The 19733-nt window shown below is 41.9% G+C and overlaps 1 protein-coding gene and 1 pseudogene across 2 annotated transcripts in view; both read right to left on the reverse strand.

The window, feature by feature from the left end:
* Positions 1–19733, reverse strand: part of LOC142210854 (galactoside alpha-(1,2)-fucosyltransferase 2-like) — a 102289-nt gene that overhangs the window by 26833 nt on the left and 55723 nt on the right. The window contains exon 1 of one of the 2 annotated variants that reach the window (XM_075280318.1): positions 1231–1291. The exons of the other annotated variant lie outside the window; for it this stretch is intronic. The gene's annotated coding sequence lies outside the window, so the exon portion shown is untranslated. Of the gene's footprint in view, positions 1–1230; positions 1292–19733 lie in introns of those variants that run through there. 2 annotated transcript variants of the gene reach the window in all.
* LOC142210018 (piRNA biogenesis protein EXD1-like) overlaps positions 14651–19733 on the reverse strand; it is a 40740-nt pseudogene continuing 35657 nt past the window's right edge.

Genomic DNA, 19733 nt, shown 5'->3' on the forward strand with positions numbered 1-19733 from the left:
ATAGATTTTTTTTATGCATAGTGCCATTGTTTTCTGTAGCACTAATATATACACATATACATACACAAGGAAAGTAGTAGGCAGCACTCTATAAAAAAACAAAGTGTATGGTGAGTGCTAGCAGTTACATCCTGATCCTAGGTAGGTATTTTAAATAAATGTAAAGAAGTTGCAGCAATCCAGCAGAGATCCAGTTAAAAACAAGTATAATACTAGGTTCACACCTGCGTTCGGGTTTCTGTTCTTCAGGTCCACCTGGGAACCAAAAAACAGAAACTCACTCCCTTTAAAAAGCGGTTACCCACAGAAACCTGTAGACCAGGGGTGTCCGCCCAAAAAATGTGGAGAAAAAAGTCCTGCTTAAGGACTTTTCTCTTTGCATTTTTCCAGCGGATTCAGGGACAGAAACCCCGAACGGAGAGCATGTGCAAGTGTGGACCTAGCATTAGGATTTCATACAAGGCTTATTAGACAGCATAAGTGCAAGGCTTAAAATAGTTCCATTGTGGAACTGAAACGTTACACTGATAAGGGCTAATAAACCTTTGCTTTTAACTTGTCTCTTACTGCATCTTTGCTGGAGTGAAATATTTTGGTTATAGAAGAGCTGAGTTTGTCATTTCGCTTAAGTCATTGTTATCTTAGGATTTGTCTAGAAAACACTTTTAACTAGGAGAGTTATCACAATGCTCAAATGAAGCTGCCAAATAGTAAAATGGAAAGAAAAAAAAACAAACACCACTACATTTGTATATTACATATAACATTGGTTTGCTTTCTTTTATATAGTAATGTAAAATATCAACTTCTATAGAAACATTATTCTTTATGTATGGCGGTCTGCACAGTGTATCTTGTGAATCAGATCCTTGTATTATTCACCACTTTCTTACACTACTAACAGATCTCACATACTATCGACTTCACAATGTGTTAGAAAGATCAGTGTTTTCTTTCCATGGAGACAAAGAACCTTTAAATTCACTTGAGATAAGCGGATAAGGAATATTACACAATCCTTAATTAAAGTCTAGGGATGCTACACGCTCTGGAGAAAGCTCAGTATCTGAAGTGCTAAAGCGATCCTGCCTTCATTACCAATGCAGCTGAAATAAAACATCATAACACTGACAATTGCCATATATAGCAGTGTCTTTTACTTCTGGTTTAGTTGTATAGTCGACACAAGAAACAACAAAAGCACATTAATATAACACAGATACAGCTTACCTTTCAGGATCTACTCCAGAGCATTGTAGCCGCCTTGTTCCTAGACCATATTTGTACCTGTGGGAAATGGCAGGTGGAAGGAAACCTGCACCGTGACAGGTGTAAGAAGATTATGTCATGAAAATAAGTGTGACTGTGCAGCTCCCTACTGGCACTAGGTGTCAGAGTCCTGCAATTTAAGCAATGTCTTTTCCGTCAATGACCTGAACCAGTGTCAGGTTTCCGCATTAGCTGTCTTCCTCTATATTTCTAGTTTTGTTTTGCTCTGAAAGTCACTTTGAGCACCTTCATCCATTATTATTAAGGCCACATCCTCATCAGAGGCTGTGTTTAAAATGGCGTATGGAAAAGGTCCTCCCTCACACAGCGAAATGACTGATACCAGACAAACCCCATTACAGTCAATGGACTTCCTTGGGATTTGTTGCTGTCCATCATTAGAAGGATTTGTTTAGATCATCCTTCTCTTTTTATGATGGAACACAATACCGGGCTAGACAATGCATTTGTGAACCCAGCCTAACACCAGTTATTTGTGTTAGGATTACATAGATGAGCTAGTGGTTGTAGGGTAAACTCAGTGTACATGTGAGAAGATGACACTGGTGAAGTATGCATAGTTTTCAGCAACAGATATTTAAGTGTAGAGCCATGTATATAACCGGAAATATTTGTGATGGGCCAACTGTAATATGGGCCACTGGGCTGGCAAGCTGCCCAGAGACTCAGCCCTTACTCTGACTACACAGGCCAACGACCAAAAAACTTTTTGTTGAATAATAGGCTATTTCCATGTATTTTTGTGCACTGAAACTGAAAATTACCTCCAAATGTATCTATTTTGTCTCAGATTTAGACAAAAACCCCACTCCCTTTTCATTATTGAAGCATGTTTAAGCCAATCAGAGCTAAGCTCTATCTATCTAGTTTCTTTCAGACTGCATAAGTCCTGAAACAATTATTATGCTCTGGGATCTCTTCAGACCACAAAATATAATATGCTGAAGTCCAGGGGAGGTGATCAAATATAATAAACTGTGTTACTCACCTTTCCTGGGCTCCAGTGTGGGTTTTCTAGCCTCTTCTGGTGTTAGAGACATCATGAATGATATTAGAGACCGCTGAGGCCTGTGATTGGCGCTCAGTGATCATGTCAACATCATGATGCTGGCGTGACCCACGTAACGTTACACCATTGTCATTCATGATGTCTCAAAATGCCAGAAGATGGGCACTGGGAGAGGTGAGCAACACTGTTTATTATGTTTAATCACTTCCTCAGGGCCTTAGATTATTATGATGAGACCTTAGAGTAAAAGGATGGTTCATGGGTAGCAAACCTCATAAAGAAAACTGCATGGATCACTTTTACCTGCTTTACCAGGACTGTACCTGTGACCCCAGAACTGAGTGCAGTTATAAGTACATCCAGGTACATAGAGTGTCACCTCCTCAATAATGAGAAATAGCCTGGAATAAATTAGTGTGTTACTTACTTAGTATACCACTTAGTATAATGGAATTATTAAGTATATAGTGTGTCACCACCCTAGGATGTAGTAAGGGCCAGGGTGGAATATCATCGCCACAGTCTCAGTTTTATTGCTAAAGTGTTATTAAACCTTAAACACAGTCATAAATCAATCCTTATACGGTAATAAATTTAGAAGACTGACAAGACTCTGTTCATATGGTAGTATACTGCACAGCTGTGATGATAATTAGAAAAGACTTTAACCCTTTCAAACAGAAGTTCTTGAATGCAAATACCACAGTCAAAAAGTTTTTTTGTTTTTTTTTAAAATACTATATATATATATATATATATATATATATATATATATATATATATATATATATATATATATATTTTTTTTTTTTTTATACTATTTTTTCTCTTTTTTTTTTTTTTTTTTTTTTTTTTTTTTTTTAGTCACATACTGTATGGATCTTTAATGTTGCATCAAGACAGAACTGGCACCTTTTTTGATACAATGGGGTCTCTTCAGGCCCAAAAACATTTATTTTCACCTACTGTTACCTCTTTTGAGCCTCCTTACAGCATCCAGCACTCTGGCTCTACCTCTTCAGTGACTTCTGGCACTCTCTTGTGATGTCATGCACCCGGGGTCACCTGTGATTGGGCCTCAGTGGTGACAAGGGTACAGCGTGCTTCATGACGCTTGGCATGCCCATGTGACCTCTGCTGACTCCGGGCACATGACATCACAGGGGAGTGCCAGACTCCACAATGAGGCCCAAAAGAGGTAACAGATAGTGTGTATGATTTTTTATTTTTATTTTTACCAATTCCCCAGTCCCCAGTCCTCCACCTCCACTCTGTGGTCTGAAGATACCCTAAAGCTTAATTCGGCAGCCATTTTATTTCACCATAAACCATTTTAGAACTGACAGGACTTGATTTGTTCAGTTTTGGAACAGAATGTACGATTTGGAATATTTGGGTTTAACCATCTCTAGTAATTAGTTACAACAGACAATATTAATGTGCACTTGCCTCACATCATCATAATAACAATATGATATTAGATTCACTTGCTCTTTTCTTTGCTATTTGTTTGCTATGATACAAGAGATGAGCAAACCTCACAAGATTTGTTCTATAAGCGAGCTAAACCTGTTACTCTTCTTGATTCAGTGGTATGGGAGTTATAGAAATAGCTGAAACAACCTGTTCAGCTACAGTGAAGGAAATAATAATTTGATCTCTTGCTGATTTTGTAAGTTTACCCACTGACAAAGATATGGACAGTCTATAATTTTAAGGGCAGGTTAATTTTAACAGTGAAAGTTAGAATATCAAAATTAAAATCCAGAAAATCACATTGTATAAACCTTATAAATGTATTTGCATTTTGCATAGAGAAATAAGTATTTGATCCCTTTGGCAAAGAAGACTTAATACTTGGTGGCAAAACCCTTGTTGGCGCGCACAGCAGATGTTATTTGTAGTTGTTGATGAGGTTTGTGCACATGTCAGGAGGAATTTTGGTCCACTCCTCTTTGCAGATCATCTCTAAATCATTAAGATTTTGAGGCTGTTGCTTGGCAACTTGGAGCTTCAGCATCTTCCTTTAGTTTTCTATGGGATTAAGGTCTGGAGACTGGCTAGGACACTCCATGACCTTAATGTGCTTCTTTTTGAGCCACTCCTTTGTTGTATGTTTCGGGTCATTACCCTGCTGGAAGACCAAGCCAAGACCCATTTTTAATGTCCTGGCGGAGTGAAGGAGGTTGTCACTCAGGATTTAAGGTACATGACTCCATCCATTCTCCCACTGATGCAGTGAAGTAGTCCTGTATGATTAGCAGAGAAACACCCCCCAACACCCACCTCCATGCTTGACAATGGGGATGGTGCTCTTAGGGTTATAGGCAGCATTTCTCTTCCTCCAAATATGGCGAGTTGAGTTAATGTCAAAGAGCTCAATTTTTGTCTCATCTGACCACAGCACCTTCTCCCAATCACTCTCAGAATGCCCCCAGTACTGTGAGAAAACTCACTTACAGAAGAAGAAAGAAGATATTTCTCAGGCGGCGTGGATCAGAATAATAAAGGTAAAAGAAGAATAGCTTTTCTTAAGGCTATTTCTAAGTGTATTTAGTTTAAAATGGTATTCTAATGATAGAATCCCTTTAACATTTCCCTACACCCCTGTGCTCAAGTCATCCACCTGTTTCTATGGTGGGTAATGGTCTCTCCATCCCTTCCCTCCTTCTTTCCCCCCTTATTCCTCTTTGGTTTGCACACTCCCCAATGTTAATTCCTGTTGTGATTGTTTGTTTTTTTACTTGATGTTTTACTATATATATTGATGTTTTAATATACTTGCAACTTCACCATCTTACCCTCACACTCCCTCTCAGCAGTTTTTCCCCCTAATATCCCTCTGCTTCCCTTTCCCCCTCCCCTCTCATCCATAATTCACTTGTGATTTATGTTGTTTTTCCTTTTATGCAAAACGTTAATATAAAAAACTATAATGAAAAATTAAAAAAAAAAACATGACACATTCCCTGTAATTTTGAACTTCTTAAAGCGGTGTTCAGTTTCAGGCTTAAAATAACAAAACATTAAATACTCCCTTGTCAGTTTGATCCAGTTTCCATTCAGGTTCTGCTTGCACTAGAGCTTTTCAGCCAAACATCACGCAGAGACTAGAAGGCCAAGTGTCCACAATGTAATGTAAACTTTTAACCTATCCTACCAGGTTCCCCAATTCCCAAGCTTACGTGTTTCAGGGTGTAGTACCCCTTAGTCATGAACTGAATCAACAGCTCAAACATTTTAAAACCACAAAACAAACCCTCCCTTCTAATCACATGATAGGGTAAAATCCAAAATATGGAGCATGAATGACATAACATTACACTTAAAAACAACATATATTAATAGATCCCAGCAATGGAATTTTAATTATATGTTTGCATAAGCGACATAAAAACCATCAAGATACTTTAACAATAGGTATTCCACCTGTCAAACCTTTCTGCACTTTACCGGATAATAGTTAGACATCAAAACATGGCGTAATAATTCCACAAAACTATCAGAACTAAGTACTAAATGTGCGAACTAATACTTATAGACCAGTGAATAAGTAAACTTCCTCCGAATAAGGTCCTATATTACAATAAAAACTCCGAGGACCGAATACTCCATCACTCGTGTTCTTTCCTTCCTATTGAAAATACACTGTCTTATGACCCACCAAATGACTCCCCACATAAAACCTGGAAGGATATCATACTGAAAGCAATGTCCATGTATGGTCATTGCATGGTCATGTGATGCAACATATGGGATCAATGATGTCACAAATATCAAAGTTGGTTCCTTTAAAACATAAAAGACAATAAAATATTAAAGATAACTTTAATTTATTAATCAAGATGAAAGTAGTGCAAATAAGTGTTCAGTGCAATGAATAAAATGTGATGTATAGCTCAGGCTGATCCCTCACACTTTCCAGATAAGAATACAGTAGGGGTCTATGGTATCCCTGTTTGTCCCTAGACATGTGAGAGGACCCAAATAACCAAACGGTGACTAAAGCGATGAGGATAGGAGTACAATACAATGGGACAAACTCACTTAGAAAATTCGACTGTGGGTAAATAACCACTGGCATCACCTCTAATACAGGAGAGACAGCAGAGCGAGAGATACGCCAATCTGATAAGATCAATGGAACCCAGACCAGCGGAGAATAGTGAGTGATTTCTGTTTCACTCCAAATGGTGATTCTTACTGCTCCTGATGAACCTGGCTCCCCCCCATCACCTGGTGGTAAAGCAGGTTCATCAGGAGCAGTAAGAGGAAACAAAGATCGGAGATAGATAATGGGCTACTCTAGTACTGGAACCAACCATCAGGGCCCTGGGAACTGCAGTTTTAACTACATTTATCCTATTTCTGATCTTTGTTTAATCTCATATTAAATATTTACTCAAATTACATCTTGCTAACTTTACATGGATCACCTGGAAAACAGTGCATACATATCATGTGAATAGGTCTGAATTGTACATTTTACTTATGCTAGCTTCACAAAAGCATTCGGGTTTACGTTCTTCCAGAAAACGTAAACCCAATCTGCTTGAAAAGCAATTATCTGCGGAAAAACTTGAACCCCATAGACTGTAAGGGGATCCACCTGGTTTCTGACCGAAAAATGCAGACAGAAAAGCATTGCTTGAGACTTTTCTCTCCATACTTTTCAAGCAAAATGGGGAACAGAATCCCCGAATAGAATCCAGGCATGGGTGTGAACCTAGGCTATGATAGATAGGCCACATCATTTATTCATATAAAGTCCTGCAGGGAAGCATATTCCTAACTTCAATATCCAAAAAGCTCCCTTTTTAAGAACATTTTGAGCCAATCTCCACTTCTAGAGATGTATTCTCTGAGAGATATATTATATTGTATATAATTTAAAAGAAGAGACAACCCCTTTATGATGTAAAATAAAGTGCTTGGAGGCAGATGATATATTGTCATCAACCTCCTTACCACAATCTGTCAAATGCTCTGCTTTATATGTATTTACTGGATGAATGGCGCCACCCATATATATTAATTGCATCTGTCACACAAGATAATATTTATAACACTGTGACTGTCACAGTTTCGAAGGCTTTTACTTTATATTTACAAACACCTTGATAGCTCACATCTGAAAATAAAAAACTCTCAGATTCAACCATATGGAGGATTCACAAACTCTTGGCCACACATTGAATACCTTGTCCAAGAATATTGTGCAATAAAGAATCTAATTGCAAAATAGATAAAATTATTCTTGACGATATCTGTGATTTGTTTGCATTGTGTACTAAACGTTGGGGAAAAAAATGTAAAATCTTTCACCTGTTTAGAAATGAATGAATCTTTTTTCAATCTGTCGGGGTCTATTCTCCACTATTTTCATTGCCCTTTTTAAGGTCCACAGTGGAGAACTTCTTTTCCATAGTCTCTCTAAGGTTTGTTCACACTGTTCCTTACATTTATGATCTGATGAGCAAGCTCTTCTGAGTGTAACTAGCTTGCCCACTGGAATAGATAGTATGTTTTGGGTGGTGGCTACTCGCACTTAAAACTGTATTACCTGCTGACCACTTTCTAAATAAAGTTGTTTCAATCGTTTTTTACCATGTCCCCAAGAGTGTGATATCCAAAAACAAATACTTTTGTGTTCTACCTCAAAAGTAAATTTTAAATGCACTTACTTCAAATAATTAATAAAGTCCGGTATGGGCGCCAAGTCGTTTGACCACACTTTAAGCAGGCAGGTACTTGATGTATCGCCCATACTACAACCAAAAGGATCAGTGGGGGCAAAAATATACAGCTCCTCCAATCACGCCATGACCAAATTGGCCAGCGATGTTTCAGGCAGCGCCACTGCCATTATGTTGAATTGTAGCTAAACAGAAGATAGTGTTCCCTCTTGGTGCTATTTTGCCAGGGGGATTTTTCAACCACCCATTATTGGGGTTTTGCTGATTTTTCCACCTCCACCACTGTGGATATGGCTTTTGAGTGATCCATCATTATAGACATTTAATGAATCTTTTAGGTTAATGTAGTGAGGTCCTCTGATGATTGGTGCACACGCACCGGGACACCCATAGGGACTGTGTAGAGAATACGGCATAGTTTGGTACTGTCCTTGTCTGGGCGGGAGTCACTTTGGGGTTTAAGGAACAGTTTTGTGAGGAAGCAGCATAGGGATTGTCCTACTGACTCGTTATGTCCATAACTGCCATAGCACATTGGATCAGATAAGATCTACCCTTTTGTGTTAATTTGAAGTGTTATTTGCGGATTTTAGGCCAGGTATCTTCTAAACCTCTTATGTATTTTTTTGGGTTGGATAACCCCATTGTTCAATCCAAAAATAGAGAAAACTGGGCACTCACCATTAGAAGAATATGATAAAAATTCCAATCTTATTTCAAAAATACATGTTAAAATACATATAGGAGGAGGAAGAGCGACAGCTGAGCTTGAAAAATTGCTATTTGTATGAAACAGCTGTCGCTCTTCCTCCTCAGGCGTGCCTCCTCCCGTATGTATTTTAACATGGATTTTTGGATTGCATATGGACTTTTCTGCCTACTGTGAGCACCTCCGGTGAATTGTATGAAGTTTGCCCCTTATCCTCTATAGAACAGTCTGCATGCACTAAGTATTGCCACCTTACTCTTCATATTGATAACCCCATTGTTGTTGTTGCCAAGATTTGGTATGATCTGTTTCTTAATTGCTATATTTCAATTAATTTGGATTTTATATCTATTCTATTTATTAAATGTTAAGTTTTTATCACATTGGTGCTGTTTTTCAATATCAATTTTCTAATGTAATTGGCATCTTTCCCTCTGTTACTAGGGGGTAGATGCTAGTGTGGCTCATTTGCTTAAAGTGTTTAAATAAAACATATAATAAAAATTTAAAAGATATTGTCTAATTTTTTGTTTTTGTATTTCTTTATTTTATTTTAAATCTGCCATTATCAACCTAGTCTTACAGATTATCATTGCCTATAGTTTATCTTTATATTTCTATGTGACTGATTATGTAAAATGTGACAATATAGCCTGTATTCAGGATATTATACCAAGCTGTTAAGCAATAGTGTACTTAGTCCCCACTATAAGTAATATGAGTCATTGCCTTGGTATACCTTTAGCATTAATATCCCAGCTCTCCATGGAACCTTTGTTCCCAAGTGATAAGATAACCTTTAATAACAGCTGAAAAACCAAACCATTTTCCATCTGTGTTAAAAGTTAAAGTTGGCAATAACTTCTGTTTCTCCAGGACAGATGAGTGTTTGTGGGAGGATGTGGAGATGGAAATTAACTTTAGTATATTTTATCTTTTTTAAATAGACTGTCATCTTTTTCCTTTAAAGCTTTAATAAAGCTCCCATAGAGTTTAATTCCATCATAAGGAGAAAGCAGAGATCCCTCACTAGAATGATCCCAATTAGAGATGAGCAAACAGTGAAATATTCAATATTCGTTATTCGTTTCGAATAGCCGCTCAATATTCGACTATTCGAACGAATATCGAACCCCATTATAGTCTATGGGGAAAAATGCTTCGTTTCAGGGGAACCCACAATTCGACTCAGGAGGGTCACCAAGTCCACTATGACACCTCAGGAAATGATGCCAACACCTCTGCAATGCAACTGGGACAGCAGGGGAAGCATGCCTGGAGGCATCTAACATGCCAAAGTCCCTGTACTACCCCACTATCACTGCCTAACAACTACATACTTTCCACACTCAAAAAACCTCTGTGAAAGTGGAAAAATACCTGGAAACCTTCTTTCCTCCCCAATTGAATGGACAGAAACCCAAATTTTAAGCTAAAGAAACATTACCAAGCACCCCTTTAAATCACATTGCCCGTGACAATCACACATGGAATAGGCAATGGGAAATCCAACAGTACCCACCCGTAACTGTCATTGTGGATGTGTGTGTGTGTGTTTGTGATGTGGTAATACCTTCCAAAATTCACGGTTCTGGCCCTTAACGTGAACCCTTCCAAATTAAGTTAGAGGCCCTTAAGCTGATCTACCAGCAGAGATTGAGGCCCTTTAGGTGACTTCAGCCTCTTACCAGCAGAGTTTTAGGCCCTTTAACTTAGTTGAGCCTTGCACCAGCAGTGTTTTTGGCCCTTGGAGTGAGTTGAGCCTCTAACCAGCAGAGTTTGGGGGGATCCGGGTGGATTGAGACTCTGACCAGCAGAGTTTGAGGGAATCCGGGTGGATTGAAACTCTAACCAGCAGAGTTTTGGGGAATCAGGGTGGAATGAGACTCTAACCAGCAGGGTTTGGGGAATCAAAGTGGATTGAGACTCTAACCAGCAGGAGGAGGAATTGTAGAGGGTGAGCACACACATGAAACTTCATGTCGGGGTGCTTGACACAGGTGGACATGAGAATGATCGTTTTATTCAGTGGTTGTTCATTTTGATCAGCGTCAGCCGGTCAGCAGTGTCAGATGACAGCCAGTTGCGCTGAAGACCCTTTCCGAAAGCACGCTGGCGACAGGGCAGGAAAAGACCTCCAATGCGTACAGCGCAAGTTCCAGCCACAAATCCAACTTGGAGACCCAATAAGTATAGGGCGCAGAGGGATCGGAGAGGACAGGGCTGGGGTCGGCTAGGTAACATGCACCTATACTTCTTCCTCCTGGTGACACTAGGCCCCTCAGTGGCGGTAATTTGGCGAGTGGGTGCCATTAACGTGTCCCAGACCTTGGAGAGTGTGCCCCTGGTGGGTGTGGACCGGATGGCAGTTGTTAGTCTGTTGGAGGAACTCTCCTCTCTGCTGCCAATGACAGTGGATGGAAACATCTCCATCATATTCTGCACCAGTTGCTTGTGGCAATCACTAATGCGACTGGCCCTCCCCTATGCCAGAATAAAAGTAGAGATATTATTTTTATACCAGGGGTCGAGGATTGCAAAATTCCAATAGTGGTTGCTCTCTAGGATTTTGACAATGCGTTTGTCACTTGAAAAGCACCCCAACATGAATACAGCCATGTGTGCCAGAGTGTTACTTCGCATGACTTCGCTGCCCCCACCGGAATGGTCACTCTCCATTTCCTTCTCTTCCTTCTCCTCCTCCATTTCTCCTGATCTGCGCTGCAGCAATGGGACACAATGAACTTCCAGCCTCCTGTGTGAAAATGAGATCATCTGCAACTTTGTCATCCTCCTTCTCCTCTTCCTCCCTCAATATATGCTGTGAACTGGACAAGGGTGTGCACTGGCACACAGGAGCGGGATTGTTACACTCACGAGTGCTTCATCACAGCTGACCCTCTTAGTGGACTCTTCAAAGACATGCAAGATCTTGCATAAGTCTACCATCCATGGCCACTCTTGGTGCAGAAACTGCGGGAGCTGACTCTGAGGAACCCTTGGGTTTTGGAGATGGTACTCCATCAAGGGTCTCTGCTGCTCACACACTCTGCTCAACATGTGGTATGTCGAGTTCCAGCGTGTGGGGACGTCGCAAAACAGCTGGTGTTCTGGCAGATGGAGGCGTTGCTGGAGGGTTCGGAGGCTAGCTGCGGCTACTGTAGACTTGTGAAAGTGGGCACACAAGCGCTGCACTTTCACCAGTAGCTCTGGTAAATTGGGGTACGTTTTTAAAAACCGTTGCATCACTAAATTGAAAATGTGGGCCAAGCATGTGTTGGAGGTTGGCAAGCTGCAGAGCCGCTACCAGGTTCCGGCCATTATCACACAGGACCATGCCTGGGTCCAGGTGCAGCGGCGAAAACCATGTTGACGTCTCATCGAGGAGAGCATCCTTCACCTCGGAGACAGTGTGCTGTCTGTCCCCCAAGTTGATGAGCTTCAGCACAGCCTGCTGACGTCTCCCCACGCCAGTTCTGCAGCATTTCCAGCAGGTAGCTGGGGTTGATGTGATGGCGGAGGAAGAGGGTGGTGGTTCAGAGCCCCTGCCAGGAATGTTTGGCGGGGAAATGAGGTAGACCGCCCCAGTGTGTGACCGGGTCCCAGCCTCAACTACATTCACCCAGTGTGCCGTCAGTGAAATCTAGCGTCCCTGTCCGCATGCGCTTGTCCACGTGTCGGTGGTCAAGTGGACCTTTGTGCAAAGCGCGGAACTTAGGGCCTGCCTGATGTTGCGTGACACGTGCTGGTGCAAGGCGGGGATGGCACAGCGGGAGAAGTAGTGACGGCTAAGGACAGCATAGCGAGGTGCCGCACTTGCCATCAGGTCACGGAAGGCCTGAGTTTCCACAAGCCGGAACGGCAACATCTCCTGGGCCAGGAGTTTGGAGATGTGCGCGTTTAAGGCTTGTGGATGGGTAGCACTGTATTTTTGCTTGCACTCAAACGTCTGGGAGATGGTGGGCTACTGGGAAGAGGCACATGGTGCAGGAGAAGGAGCTGAGGCAGGAAAAGGGGAGGACGAGGGCGAAGTCTCCAAGGTGGCAGATGTGGAGGTATCCTGGTTGCTGGTCTGGACTGCAGCACCAGCACTGCCAAAAGTGGGAGAGGTAGTGGCGGCAACGCCGGACAAAGATTGTCCTGCGTTTGCTCTCTCCCACTGAGGCCAGTGCTTGCATTCCAAATGACGGCACATGGCAGTGGTCGTAAGGTTGCTCTTTTCAGAGCCCCTACTCAGTTTCGAGTTGCAAAGTGTACAAACTGTACTATATTTGTCCTCCACACATACATTAAAAAATTTCCACACCACTGAAGACTGTGGCCTCGTTGTGGAAGTTTTTCTAGACTGGCTAGAATAGGGAACACTTTGGACCCTGCTGGCTGTGGCCTGGCTTCAGTGAAGCAGGTGTCCTCTGCTTCCGGACATGCCTCTGCCTCTAGCCACCCTCTTTGGTGCTGCACTTCCCTTCACATCTACACTGCTTTTCCCGCTTGACATCCCCCTGTCCAGGTCGGGTCAGTGTCCTCGTCGTCCACCACCTCCTCTTCCAATTCCTCTCTCGGCTCCTCCTCCTCCTGCACACCGACCATGGCAACAGGCTACCCTGATGGTAACTGTGACTCATCATCGTAATCACTGAGGGCCGATTGCTGGTCAACAACAACAACAGGAGATGGCGGATGCTCCAGTGTTTGGACATCAGGACGCAGAAGCTCATCTGGTACCTCCGGTGATTCAGAACGTGGTGGAACAGAGAGAGGGACAGTAAATGGACCCGAAAACAGCTCCTGGGAGGTGAAAAAGGAGGGATTACTTTGCTGGGAAGATTGGGCATGTTGTGAGGAAGGAGGACCAGACTGTTGGGTAGGAGGAGGAGCTGATGTAGAGACTGACTGGCTGGTTGAGAATGTGCTGGAAGCATTATCCACCAGCCATTGTAACACCTCTTCCTGGTGCTCGGGCCTGGTTAGTGTTGTACCCTGCACCCTACTTAATGTGGCAATCAAGCCTGGGACTGTGGGGAAGCGCAATGCTTGCTGCCGCAGAGCAGTAGGCACAGTAGATGCTGTTGGTTGACCGCAACCTTGCTCCCCATCTGCATTTCCACGCCCCTGGCCTCTAATTCTTAGTAAATTGGCTAGACTCCCTCCAGCAGCAGTAGTATTGGGTGGGAACTTTATATGTTTATCTGTTTTGGTTCACCTGTGTTTGGGAACCTTGGGAATCAAGAATAGGGTCATCTTGAACTAGGAAATAGAGAAGTCACCATAGGGGCTAAGGAAGAGAAGGGCTTCTTATTGTTAAAGGTACCAGGAATGAGAATGTGAGCCATGTTGGGGACCAGTAATAAGTGAGCTATCCTGGAGACTATGATTGAAAGGGATAGGAGGAAACCATGCTGATGGCCAGAAGAGGAACTAAACTAATAACTAGGATTTAGAGGGGTGCCATACTGGGGATGAAGAATGATTGGCACATCTTGGACGAGGAAATAGCAAAGTCATCATAGCAACTAAACCACCTTTGGTTTATATATGTGGGTTGGGGCCATTTGTTTACAGTGCCATAGCTGTCTTATTAGTCCTATTCTAGGCCTCTCTGTAATATGCTAATGTGATGACAAGCATAGAATACATGACTTAGGACACTTATTATTTGTGTTTTTTGGAGAACCAGTCTTCTGATTCAATACTATTTTTTTTCAGATGACCACATCCATTTAAAAAAAATAAATAAAAATTTCTGTGCAAATTTTGGTTGGCTCGCTCAAAAAAAAAAATCACTGTATATAGTTGAAAATGTAAAAAACTTTTTCATGTTTCAAATATGAAATGTAAAGAACTTAGAGCTTTGACCTGTGCATGAAAGAGCTCTATGGGTGTCACTGAAGGAAAGCTCTTTGTTATAAATGAGAAATTACATAAATGAGATGATAAAGATGTTTTTCAACACAGAAGAACATAGGCTGCAACTTCCCCAAAAGCTTTCTTCAGTGCTCTATTTACATCCATGCGACTGTTGACAGGCTGAAGAGAACAATACTTAAACTAGAAATGAATTCATTACAGAGTAATTCTGGTAGCACAATACAGGAGTTTACACTCATGCGTCAACTGCTTCCTCCCTCAGCAGCCGAATAGCAGTCCCACTGCAAATAGTTCTCCTTACAGACAACTATATAGCTCAGCAGTACACAGCTCTTTGCCCATTTGCCAGCAGCATGTATAGCTATAGCTATGTCCTGTTTTGGGGGAGTATATGACCTCAGAAAAATACTGCTTAATGTAGTATCTCTACTGTGCTAACAGAGAGAGGGACCCTTCAGCCATCATTGATGGTAAGAGGCAAGAGAAGTTTCCCATAATCTAGAGAATCAGATAAAGGGCATTAGATTATGTAATGTGTATGAGATTGACTCCTTTCTCTAATCCCTCCTTCTCCTCACTGTCACACCTCCCCAAGCTGCTTCCTTAAATGAACCCATAACTATGGAAGAACTAGACTCTGCTATAGATGCTCTTAAGAATGACTCTCTATACTACAAAAACATTTAGGGCTATTCTTTTGCCACACCTTCTCCAAATGTTTAATCATATCCTGCAGGGAGATAAATTTTGTGCTCAGCGTGTCAATAATGATTATTCCTAAACTGATGAAGATGATACTACCCCTGATAACTTCAAACCTACAGGATATAATTTTTAAACTTAGATATAGGATTATTTTCCTCCATCCTCGCCACTCAATTGAATAGACTACTTCCATCCCTCATACATTCCAACCAAGTAGGTTTATTCCAGGTAGACAGGACTCAAATAATGTTAAACTTTGTTACATTATTCATTGGGCTAATTCTCTTTACAAGATTATTTCATTATTGGCTTTAGATATTGAAAAAGCCTTTGATAGTTTATCATGGAGCTATCTTGCCCATCTCCTGAGGTTCATGGGCACTTTATTGTGACCCCAATGCCTTTTTGAAGCTCCTGACAGACCTCCTGATACCTATCAAGATCTGTTGTTACATCAAGCAAACCTGCCCCTTATCTTCCATTTTTATTAGTCTTTTCCATAGAACCACTCTCCGATCTCATTCTGATGTTATAGGATCATAAACTGAACATAAAACTAACCTGTTCGTGAATGACATGCTGCTCACTATGACAAAACCTCTGATCATCCTCCCAAACTTGATTAATATCCAGTTTACAGAACTGTAGGGCCTTTAACTTAATACTTCTAAATCAGAAATATTACATTGTAATGTCCCCTCTGTTACCAAAAAAATTATTTTTAACTTTGGCAGACTAGAGATAAATACCTACCCTATTTTCGAATAAACCTTTGTATTCCACTAGATACCCATTTCAGCTGGAACTATTCCACGTTGATCCTGAAACTTTTGAAGAATCTTGTTGCATGGCATTCCCCACACTATCCTGGGTTGTTAGAATTTACATGGTTAGACACAGGTGCCCACAACTGTTCAAAGAATTTCAAATGTGGACTTATGGGCATAGCCAATGTCTTAAATGGTCAGAGGCACAAGACCCAAGGGAAAGCCCCGCCCCCTCTCCATACCATATAAGTCAGCGTTTCCCAATCTATTCAAATGAAGAACCCCTAGTATCCTTACTTCTTTCTGTGACACTGACGTGCAACATGCTGGTCATATCCCTTTTATCGAGACATGGCTGGGATCAGGGGCGTAACTACCGTGGTAGCAGCAGTAGCAGCTGCCACAGGGCCCGGGCCATTAGGGGGCCCGGTGACAGCCGCTACCGCTGCGGTTTTTTTCAATAGGCAGTTACGGGCCCTATTCACTTCCCGATCCTGGCTGGGCCGGGATCGGCAAGTGACACCGCGGGCCCCACAGAGGCTATCATTATACTCGGGGGTCTTTGCAGACCCCCGAGTATAATGACCGGCGGATCGGGAGAGGTAATAAACATAAAAAACTGTTACTTACCTCTCCGCGATCCTGCCAGGCCTCCGTCCTACTGCTGTCTGACGTCTCTGACGTCACATGAACCCGGCATGCTTCCCGGGTCATGTGACGTCCGACGTCATTAACGAAGGATGCGAGAGGAGGACAGCACAGCACAGGAGCCGGGGAACAGAAGCAACAGTGGGTTTTTTTTTTAATGTTTTTATTCCCGATTTAGTCTCCGATTATTATACTCTGGGGTCTGAAAAGACCCCAGAGTATAATAATTGTTTATGGGTGTACACAGAGGGACACTATTGGGGTTAACACTGTGTGCAGGGGACACTATAGGGGTTAACACTGTGTGTGCAGGGGACACTATAGGGGTTAACACTGTGTGTGCAGGGGACACTATAGGGGTTAACACTGTGTGTGCAGGGGACACTATAGGGGTTAATACTGTGTGTGCAGGGGACACTATAGGGGTTAACACTGTGTGTGCAGGGGACACTATTGGGGTTAACACTGTGTGTGCAGGGGACACTATTGGGGTTAACACTGTGTGTGCAGGGGACACTATTGGGGTTAATACTGTGTGTGCAGGGGACACTATTGGGGTTAATACTGTGTGTGCAGGGGACACTATTGGGGTTAATACTGTGTGTGCAGGGGACACTATTGGGGTTAATACTGTGTGTGCAGGGGACACTATTGGGGTTAATACTGTGTGCAGGGGCAAGTAAGTAAGGGACATAATAGAGTGCGGAGGAGGGGGTCAGTCGAGGTCTTCGGCGTCAGTTGGGATGGGGGGGGCCCCATGTCAAAAGTTCGCCACGGGGCCCCGCCATTCCTAGTTACGCCACTGGCTGGGATGTATAATTTATTCTTTCAAGAGCCCAGAGGATGCAGGAGCATTCCAAGAAGACTAAAAGATTTACCAGCTCTTCTAGGATGACACTTCTTTTTCTGGGACTTTACTTGACAGGTGTAATACAAAGGAATGTAACTAGCAAAGACTGGGCCCCATAGCAAATTTTGACTTGGGCCCCCAAACCCCCACAATGCATAGCACCTTTTCCATTTACACACATTATAATGTCCCAAAGTGGCCTTCAGACAGTATAATATTCCATAGTGGCTCCTCCACACAGTTTAATATCCCATAGGGTCCCCTCCACAGCGACGTTCTGATGCTGTTCAGCATCAGCAATGTGATATGGGACCCACGGGGCCCCCTGGAGGTCTGAAGGGGAAGTGGAGGCAGCCGTGAGCAGGAACGGGGATGGGTAAGTAAATAGGGCCCATTTCTTTCTGGGGTTACTCCAGCAGGTAATGGCCTGTTAAAAAAAAGGGAAAAAAAAGCAGCAGGGGCCCTTTAGACCCCTTAAATTTGTGGACCCTGTAGCAGTCGCTGATTAACATCCTTCAGTTTTTACAAACATCTTGTAAAACTAACCCCAGATGTTCTGTGGATAGAGATGTATTGATTTTTATTTGATTTAGATTTCTCTTTTGTTTATTCGCTTAATTTTGTTAATTGACAAAAATAAACTATTACACATTATTTTGAAAGCATTCTTATTTTTCAGCATTTTTACCACAACCGCACAATACTCTATGTGAGTGTGTTTATATAAACATGATCTAGCTGCGTTGCTGTACACACACACACACACACACACACACACACACATTACAGTCTGAAAGTCTATGATACCACAAGGATGCAAACCTGGATTTGGGAATTTTTGTCATTCGTCTCCGTAAATCCTCTCAAACTCTATCAGGTCGGATGGGGACTGTCAGTGGACAGCCATTTTCAGGTCTCTTTAGGAATGTTTAATTATATCAGGACTCTGGCTGGGCCACTCATGTACATTCATTTAGTTGTCTCTAAGCCACTTTTGTGTTGTACTGACTGTGTGCTTAGGGTCATTGGTTGTCCTTTCCATCTGTCACAGAGTTCAGCCACAGTGACTATTGGGTTCTTCATCACCTCTCTTACCAAGCCCTAGTAGGAAGAGTTCCAAACTTTTTACATTTAAGAATTATGGTTTGGTTTGGTTTTTGTTGCACCCTTCTACAGAGCTGTGTCTCTACACAATCCTGTCTCTGAGCTCTACAGGCGGTTATTTCGTCCTCATTGCTTGGTTTTTGCTCTGATATGCATTATCATCTGTCTCAAAATGATGTGAAATCAACTGAATTAACTACAGAGGGATCCAATAAAGGTGTAAAAACTTGTTAAAGTTGATGACAACATCTGCCTGAAGTTAAGGCTGTATTTTATTTATTGTTTTTTTTCTAAATAAACCGGTTTGCTGCATATTTCGTGTCCCTGTCTTTTACTTTTTGGATCTGCACCTTTGCTGCTATTAAGCTACCTCCCTCACTATATATATATATATATATATATATATATATATATACACACACATACAGACACACGCGATCACAAACATGCATGCACAAGATTTATAGACATACAGCAGATGCTGGGAGATATCCCAAGCTTCCACCCCAATTAGACTGAGAATACCCCTTTCACCACCAGGCACACCCACAAACTGCCCACTTTAAAGACTATTTTTACTCAAACATTACTACTTTGTGGTTGTCTATGCCCCTTCATGTCCATTAACATCTTTTGTCTTTAAAGAAAAACAAAATAAGGCCCAATTCACACAACCATAGTCATGTTTATGGGTCGCATTTATGGTCCCCAAATGCGGTCCATATAATGTCATATCCTATCTTGAAACACTAGACTGCAAATTGCAAAACCACAATTGCGGACAGTTACGGACCAGAAAAATAAAGTTTTGTGAATGGGGTGTTACAGAGCTTTTCAGTACAGTTTTGCATTTGGCATATCTTTGAACCATCAATGTTCACTATTTACATTGCACAGGATCTGTTTTATATCGAGCTTGCAATGTTACTACAGCCTGTAATGTCTTCTAGAAAACAAAATGTGATATAAATAGTAAATGGCCCCCACACAGTACAATCTGTTCCACAACAGCCCCCACACAGTACAATCTGCTCCACAATGGCTCCACACATTATGGAATCCTCCCAAGAGTAGCTTCATGAGAACC

This window comes from Leptodactylus fuscus, chromosome 6 (assembly GCF_031893055.1).
Source record: "Leptodactylus fuscus isolate aLepFus1 chromosome 6, aLepFus1.hap2, whole genome shotgun sequence".
Classification (NCBI taxonomy): domain Eukaryota; kingdom Metazoa; phylum Chordata; class Amphibia; order Anura; family Leptodactylidae; genus Leptodactylus; species Leptodactylus fuscus.